The 9,251-nt window shown below is 37.7% G+C and overlaps 1 long non-coding RNA gene across 1 annotated transcript in view; it reads right to left on the bottom strand.

Annotated features, from left to right (window-relative positions):
- Positions 1-8,840, bottom strand: part of LOC109267652 (uncharacterized) — a 75,433-nt gene extending 66,593 nt beyond the window's left edge. The window contains exon 1 of the long non-coding RNA XR_002080216.2: positions 8,681-8,840. This is a non-coding gene — a long non-coding RNA (uncharacterized LOC109267652). The remainder of the gene's footprint in view (positions 1-8,680) is intronic.
- Between the last annotated feature and the right edge of the window lie 411 nt (positions 8,841-9,251).

Consider the following 9,251-nt stretch of genomic DNA (forward strand, 5'->3'; position numbering starts at 1 on the left):
TTAGAGGAATAAACCTAACCAAAGAGGTAACAGATCTGTACTCTAAAAACTATAGAACTTGAAAGAAAGAAATTGAAAGATGAAAGAAATTGAAGATGACATGGAAATGGAAAAACATTCCATGCCCATGGGTTGGAAAAACAAATATTTGTTAAAATGCCTACATTACCCAAAGCAATCTACATATTCAGTACAATCCTATCAAAATCCACCAGCATTTTTCACAGAGCTAGAATCAACAATCCTAAAATTTGTATGGGGTCACAAAATACCCCAAATAACTAAAGCAATTGTGGAAAAGAAAAACAAAGCTGGAGGCATCACAGTCCTGGATTTCAAGCTATATTACAAAGCTGTAGTCATCAGAACAGTATGGTACTGGCAAAAATGAAAAAAACAAAGACACATAGATCAATGGAACAACACCGAAAATGCAGAAATGGACCCACAACTATATGGTCAACTAATCTCTAACAAAGCAGGAAATAATATCCAATGGAAAAAAGTCTTTTCAACAAATGGCATTGGGAAAACTAGACAGCAACATGCAGATGAATGTAACTGAACCACTTCTAACATAATACACAAAAATAAATTCAAAATGGACAAAAGACCTAAATTTGAGACAGGAAATCATTAAATTTCTTTGACCTCAGCTGTAGCAACTTCTTACTAGACATGCCAGAGGCGGTAATAGCAAAATGAACAGCAAAAATGAACTATTGGGACTTAATCAAGATAAAAATCTTCTACACAGCAAAGGAAACAATCAACAAAACTAAAAGGCAACCTACAGAATGGGAGAAAATATTTGTAAATTAAATGACTGATAAAGGGTTAGTATCCAAAATCTATAAAGAACTTATTGAACTCAACACCCAAAAACAAATAATCCAGTGATGAAATGGGAAGACATGAATAGATATTTTCCAAAGAAGACATCCAGGTGGCTAACAGACTTATGAAAAGATGCTCAGCATCACTCATTGTCAGGGAAATATAAATCAAAATCATGAGCTACCACCTCATACCTGTCAGAATGGCTAAAATTAACAACACAGGAAATAACAGATGGTGGTGAGGAAGCAGAGAAAGGGAATCCCTCTTACACTATTGGTAGGAATGCAAACTGGTGTAGCCACTCTGGGAAACAGTATGGAAGTTGCTCAAAAAAGTGAAAAATAGAACTACCCCATGACCCAGCAATTGTGCTACTAGGTATTTACCCAAATAATACAAAAATACTTATTTGAAGGGGTACATGTATCCTGATGTTTATGACAGCATTGTTAATAACATCCAATTATAGAAAGAGCCCAAATGTCCATTGACTGATGAATGGAAAAAGAAGATGTGGTATGTAGGTACAATGGATTATTACTCAGCCAGTAAAAAGAATGAAATCTTGCCATTTGCAACAACGTGGATGGAGCTAGAGTGTATTATGCTAAGCGAGATAAGTCAGTCAGAAAAAGACAAATACCATATGATTTTACTCATTTGTGGAATTTAAGAAACAAAATGTATGAACATGGAGGAAGGGGGAAAAAAAAGAGAGAAAAGCAAACCATAAGAGACTCTTTAATTATAAAGAACAAACTGAAGCTTGCTGGAGGGGAGGTGGGAGTGGGGATGGGCTAAATGGGTGATGGGTAATAAGGAGGGCACCTGTGTTGAGCACTGTTGTGTTGTGTGTAAGTGATGGACCACTAAATTCTATTCCTGAAATCAATATTACACTACATGTTAACTACCTAAAATTTAAAAGACGTTGAAAAAAAAAAAGTAGACACTAGAATAGGAAAGGTTTGAACTGCGCTGGCCCACTTATAACACGGATTTTTTTTTTCAATAAATATAGTACAGAAATGTATATGTATTTTCTCTTCCTTGCAATTTTCTTGCATTTTCTTTTTTCCTGGTTTACTTTATTGTAAGAATATAGTATATATGGGGTGCCTGGGTGGCTCAGTTGGTTGTGTCCAACTTCGGTTGAGGTCACGATCTCACGGTTTGTGAGTTCCAGCCCCGCATTGAGCTTTCTGGTGTCAGCACAGATCCACTTCGGATCCTCTATCTCTCTGCCCCTCTTCTGCTCTCTCTCTCTCTCTCTTTCTCTCTAACTCTCAGAAATACACATTAAAAAAAGAATATAGCATATATAACAGATAATGTGCAAAACATATGTTAATCAACTATTTAGTGGTAAGGCTTCCAATCAACAGTATGTTATTGGTAGTTAAGTTTTTGGGGAGTCATAAATTATACACAGATTTTCACCTGTGTGGGGAATTGATGCCTCTAACCCCTACAATGTTCAATTGTCTACCATATTGTAAATGAAAGAATCATTTTGCCTGATTTTATTGTATCTGTTCAGAAAATTTGAGATTGTTTGCAAGGTACTAAATATGGGGAGGAATGATCAGTCAAAAAGTCTTCCAGATACTTCCAGAGATTATATAGGCCCTTTAATGTCTCCTAGGAAGGAATTCTTACCATACTGCAGAGACAATAAAATGCAGTGATGTGAGCCACAAAAGGCAATCTCACTTTCCTGGATGCCTTGCTTATGAACTTTCCCTAAAGACTCACTCTGGCTCCTGACTTGCCTTGTTCCCTAGGATCTGGGGCACAATGGGATATTTATTCATTCATTCTCTAACCTTTAGTCTGATGCTAGGGGAAAATGCACAGTGCCCCTCATAAACAGATACTGTTGTGCCCTGTATCTGCTGGAGGGTAGCTCAGAGTGTCCAGGTGGAGAAGATATTATGGCTTCAGAACATGAGCCCATACTAAGGTTGAACAAAGTTGAGAATCACAGAATTCCAGGCTTGGGAAGGTCTTTTAAGTTTAATAATTTATCCCTCCCCTTACCCACACTAATTTCTAATGTGTGGTTTATGTTCCAACCTGACTTCATATAGCTCTGCTACATTTTTGAATCCACTCTGAGAAAAATTTCTGCGTTTCCTTTAGTTTCCCCCCATTGGTCCTACTTGGAAAAATCAGATAATTATTTCAGCCTTGATAGTTTGTATTTCCATAATGCTGAGGGCCTTGACTTAGTGATGTCTGTCTTCAAGTGAGAGTGGTTCAGGGGGACCCCATGGTCATGGGACATAGTAACTTATTCAACATTTATGGAATGCCTAGTAGGTGCCAGAAAATTTTTTAGGTGCTAGACAGACAGAAGTAAACAGAAAAAAACCCTGCTCTCATAGAACTCACATTGTAGTAGGAGAAGAGAAGACAGATTAAAGGAAAAACTTAAAAAGTATGGTCTGTTAGGTGGCGATATGTACTACAGGAAAAGAAATAAAGCTCGGTAGGCAGATTGTAATTTAAAATTGAGTGGTCAGGAAAGCCTCACTGAAGATGGTGATTTTGAATATAACCTGAAGGAGGTAGAAGTGAGAAAAGCTCATCAGATATTTCAGAGAAGAGCATTTCAGGCAGATGATACAGCAAGTTCAAAGGCCCCAAGCCAGGGTTACTGAGGAGTGGCAAGGAGGCTGGACGTAAGAGCAGCCAGATTGGGTAGGGTCTTATATAGCCAACTGTAGTAATAAGGCTTTTATCCATATTGAGCTAGGATTTCACTGGATATCTTTCAAAAGAGGACTGATGCACTTGAACTTACCTTTTCTGTATTAAAGGCAGACCAGCCAGGGCCATGAGCAGAAGCTGGGAAGGCAGTTTGGAGGAAAGTATCTAATAACACGGATGGGATGTGCAGGGCACTTAGAGAAAGCTGGCAATAGATAGAGGAGGTGGTGAGAATGACTCAGACTTCAAATATATTTTGAAAGAAGAGCAGATAGAGTCTGCTGAAAGCTTAGATACTGGGTGTGAGACAAAAAGAGGACTCAGAGGTGAATTCAAGTTTTTTGGCCTGAGCAAATGGAAAGGTGAAATTGTGGCCTATTGATGTGGAGAGAGACCTCTATTAATTAGAATTCCTGTCAATTACTCAGAATGTGACTTTGAGAACACAGCTTAACCACTCTGTGCCCTCACCCCTTGTTTTCATGTATAAAATGGGCTAGCCTTATCTACTTTGAGGTGGATACAAGAAGTAGAGATAATGTATTAAAAGCCCTTGCAGTGCCTGATACTGGTGGGTACTCAACAATAACTGGACCTCTTATCGATACTATTCCTTAGCAACAAAAGAACAAATCTTGGTTTCCCTGCATGATAGGCCTTCAGATATTTGGAGATAACATGTTCCTCTGAATCTTCTCAGAATGAATTCCATAGTCTTTGTGGGGGCTGGCTGGTTTCTAGGACTCTCTTTGGTACATGTAGGTTCAAACTACTCTCCTTGTTTATCAAAGGAATGGAAAACAGAAAAGAACTTTACACATTTTTCAATGGTGGGCTAAATGATCAGAAATCCATGTGTTAGCAGACGATGTTTTCCATCTTCCACCCTCCAATAATAATTGTGAATGGAGAAGCTCTATTTTGATGCAGTTGACACAAATATAAGTCAAGATAATTGGAGTCATTATTGACATGTATTTTCTTTTGTCCTTAATTCTTCATCATATCCCAATGCCACAATGCATAAATTTTAGTCCAAATAAACTTTAATACCTCCAAGTTATAAAATCCTTTCCAGCCAGCCACAATTAGAAATAGCTGTGGTTCTAAGTATGCCAGTATGATCCTCCATGGCTGCCAGTTCTAAAAAGACTGGTGGCTTTTCTAGCCTCTCAGTCCTGTGAGCTGGCTACATAGCCCACAAGTTCTAGAAAGGACAAGAACAGTACATGAGTTCTATTTGGCTGGGAACCATGCTGAAAGCAAAAAATGAATACATAAGGAAATATGGAAGACCATACAAAATCAATATGTCTTTGGTCCTCATTCTTTTTTTTTTTTTTTCAATTAAAAATTAGGGGGTTGGATTAAACAGGTCTTAAAGTTGTGTCTAACACTAATACCTTATGTTCTATTTTCTTCCTTCTGGTGCCCTCTCAATTACAGTAAATCAATGTTAACATTCTGAAATCTTTTCATGGATCAGCCTCATTGGTTACAGTGTACTCGGCAGATAGGCATGGTCCAAATTTTAAGCTCTGTTGGCAAAGCAAAGCAAGGAATTAAGACTTCCTATGTAGAGAAGACAAATTAGAGATTCTCTTAGATATAGGCTGGATCCTCATAGTCAGCTACAAATGTCAATGTTCTTTATCCAGAAAAAAAATACTTACTGATTTATTTAAATAATTTAACAAACTGTATGATGCTTCTAAATCATTTAGCACAATGTCTGGAATATAGTAGACATCTAACCAGTCATTCTGTAATAGTAATAATGTAGTATTTTAATTTTTTTTGTGTCTGTCCAGTGCAACACTACTCTATATTCATTGAGATTGGCCAGTCTATTAGATCCCTCAAAATGCACAGCAACACTGACTTAACTTGTTAATAAACTGGAACTTCACACCTGCTCCCACCAGTCCCCAAGAGGCCTTGTGAAGTAGAAACAGCTGAAATGGCCCAGGGATTGCTGGCTGATTTTTAGATCCTCAGCATTTGTATTGGTCACACATATATTCTCACTGCCAAATGAAATATACCTTTGTGCAAGAGCAAAGAAGTTGAGTTAAGCTGGTAGCTTGGCTCAGAGATACTTTTATGCCTTTATGCTTTTCACTTTTGCCTCCCTTAATTGCTACTTAAATCCAGAAAGGTATTTGTGACTCTCCATATCCATATGGACATGGACTCTCCATATCAATATATCTATATCTATATCTATATCTATATCTATATCTATATCTATATCTTTATCTATATCTATATCTATATCGGACCCAACAATTTCAAGTGAGTCTGGTGTAGATTTGTAGCCAATTGTTGTCCTGGAGGCTGGGGAGCAGGCATGTGCACACATCCAGCGGTGTATACCCTGGGTACATGCTCTGTGCCTGTTTGCTGAATCACATGTTTTCTCTTGGTGCTGCTTTTCTGATGGGTGGATTGAGATTTATGTTCATCACTAGGAATTTCTCTCTTACTGATTGGTATTTAATTTTTTTTAAAGTAATGTCTACACCCAACATGGGGCTAGAACTCAAGACCCCAAGATCAAGAGTCACGCACTCTTCTGACTTAGCCAGCCAGGTGCCCCTAAAAATTTTAATCTCAGTAAGAATGGATAAATTTTTAGTCTATATGAAAGTCTCTAAAGTAATACTCTAAAAACATTCTAGAAAAATCTAAAGCAAGTCCTCCGAATTAAAATAACAAAAACCAATTGTTCTAGCTATTGTAAAATTTTCATTTTATGTTTCCTGATTTTATATGACTATAGAAATACATTAATATATATTTATATTAATATATATATATATATATTAATGCCCTTGTGTGTATTTATACATAATCTTTATTCCCCAGGAAGTGGCTGAGACTATTCATCAATTTTCATTTTGTTCTCTTAATATGATGACCAAAGGTCTCTTTTTTCCACCAAAATGTAAGATTCATGAGGAAGGAACTTGTCCATTTATTCTCTACTGTATCTCCAATATCTATAAAAGCATATATTAAATACCGTATCGAGTATAGAAGAAACCTAAAGAGTAGAAGTGGAACAAACATGAGGTAAAGAATAACTGCTTTTAAAGGACAATAGAGACAATGTATATTGTTCTTAAATTTGAATGTGCATTAGAAGAAGAACTAGGAGTGTGTCAAGAACTCAGATTCTTAGTAGGTCCTCAGAGATTTTGGTTGTCTATCTGGGGTACAGCCCAAGATTATGTCAAGCAGCACCCTGCCCCACTCTCTTTCCCACAAATGATTCTGAGAAAGGTGGTCTGTTGAACCACACTTTGAGAAACACTGCCTTAATATCTGCTTGTTATTTATATGTACTGAATAACTAATATTCTAAGCTTAATGACTTTGTTTCTTTACCCATTCTATGCTAACTTTCCTCACCAAAAGTACATTAGTGGAAGGACTTTTAGTTTTTTTTTTTTCACCTCTTTATTCCTTATATTAGAAACACAAGGGTTTGGCAAACAATCATAAAAAAGAGCTTGCCATGTATCAACAGAAGATTAAGAGGAGTTGGGGCTGACTGACATCAGGAAATGATACCAGGACACAATGTGACTGGCCAGGTTTGGGAGAGAAAGAGAACTAGAGAATCTGCTTAGAAACAGTAAAGAGAGAGGAAATGAGATTTGAATTAAGAGCAGAAGGGGACAGGAATTGGTGGAAATAGACCTGGGCTGTGTGCTAAGAGGCATTCAGGAGAGGGTCTGATGACAAAACAACAAAAGGAGAAGCCATCAGTTTAGGGGCTTCAGGTTGAGGCAAAGAAGTAAAGCTGTGCCTTGAGTTTAGGGCGTTGCACTTGGGATTTAGCCAGAAAGGATCTGGCATCCCCAAGGAATTGGAAATAAGGGAAATAGCTGGGCTAGCCTGAGTATGAAACAGGTTGGAACTAAAAAACAGGCTTGCACATTACCATTTGCCAAGTTGGACTCTGTGACTAAGCTGCATAGTTATAAGTGATCTGCCTGTGGGCTCATTGGGCTCTGAAATCTCTCACCCTCTAGAAGAGAACTGTTTGCATTTTATTTTGATTTATTTATTTTTACTTTAAAATGGCTGGCTGACAAGGAATAAAGTATACAGACCAAGAGTGTGGAGGCAAGATTGTTGGAATCAAGATTGTGATTGAAAGGCTGCCTTATAAAAAGAAGAAAAAAATTAATCTCCTTTGACCTTGGGAGTGAAACTGATAAGTACAGAACACATGGAAATTTTGTGTGTGTGCCTCAGGTACTTTAGCACACAGCTCTCAAGAGGTGCTCATTGAATGGCTGAATGGATAACTGGTAGTTTCAGGACACTCTTGCCTAGAACAGTGGGGGTGGGGGTACACAAGGTCACTTTTCAAAATGATAGACTTATATTTTCTGCCCATTCCAGTCACAACTGAAATAGTCTAGGTGATTCTGGTAACTAAATGTGTGAAGTTGCATAAGAAACCTAACTTCTTAGCATAGCTTTTTCTTTTTTTCATTTTATAGAAAAGCATATAGCCTTTACACGGGGAGAAACTAATATCCATACCAAAATCACAAGAATACATTCTAGCTCAAAAGAATTCAATGTCTAAATAGATTGTAAATTTAAATGAAAGGCACTTGTAACAGAAACATTTATTTAGGCATACAAGACATGATGGCTAAGAGTTTGTGCCCTTGAGGGCTTAGAGTCAAGGAAAACAAGATAAATCCCAAACTTTGTTATAACTCAAGAGTCTAGAACCAAGACTTAAAGTTATTCTGTGTAACATTTTAAAGAGAAGAAAGAGAAAATCTCTTGGACTAGATTCCTAAGTAAGGGACTGAAAAAACACATGAAATGGATGAACATGTTTCCACTGGACACACGTGTAGGATGGGAAAAGTAGGGAATAATAATTCAATTATAAAACAATCCTAAACAAGTGCACCTCTGTGTGGCTTGAGCATTGAAAACAGCTAGAGATAACTTACAGGAAGTTAATACATTTAGCATCTTCCTATTCCCCTTACGAGTTGTAAAATCTCTCTTCATTTATTGTGCAAGTGACCACTGTTTTCTGCTATGTGCTGTGCAAGTGAGAAAAGGAGGATAAATTAGATGGGATTCCTACCTTCAGAGAGTTGAAATGTAGAAAGTATGCTGTGAGGTAGAAAGCTTGAAGGTCCTTACAGAGATTCTGGTATGGTGGTATGAGGGTTCACAGGGAGGCTATACCACATCCAGCTAGGCAGTCAGGAATGGCTTCCTGGAAGAGGTGGGGGATTTGAATTGGACCTGAGGATAGACAGAATTGGACAGAGTTTAGGGACCTGGCCTGAGTTCTAGATACAGAAATTCCAGTAGGATTGAAGACAGTGAAAATAGCAGGTCATATTTGGGACTGACCAATAAGTAATCTGGTTTGCTTGGGACAAATGGATCTAAGGAAAGGCACAGCTGGAGAGAGAAGTTGATGGAATATTTGAATAAGTAAATTGAACAATCTTTGTTTATTTACTTAACCTAGAATCTTGACAAGCAGTACAACGAGGTGAGAGAGCATGCCGGAGAGGATTTTGTAAAAAGATTGCTGAGTTTTTCTCTGTGGAGTGGGAGTTGCAAATTAAACTGTCTCAGAGAGGCTAGCAAGTACTGTAGATGAGTGAACTGAGCCAGGGGTAGGAAAAATAGCAACTGAAGGG

Source organism: Panthera pardus, unplaced genomic scaffold (assembly GCF_024362965.1).
Source record: "Panthera pardus isolate Hobbes unplaced genomic scaffold, ASM2436296v1 HiC_scaffold_2, whole genome shotgun sequence".
Lineage (NCBI taxonomy): Eukaryota > Metazoa > Chordata > Mammalia > Carnivora > Felidae > Panthera > Panthera pardus.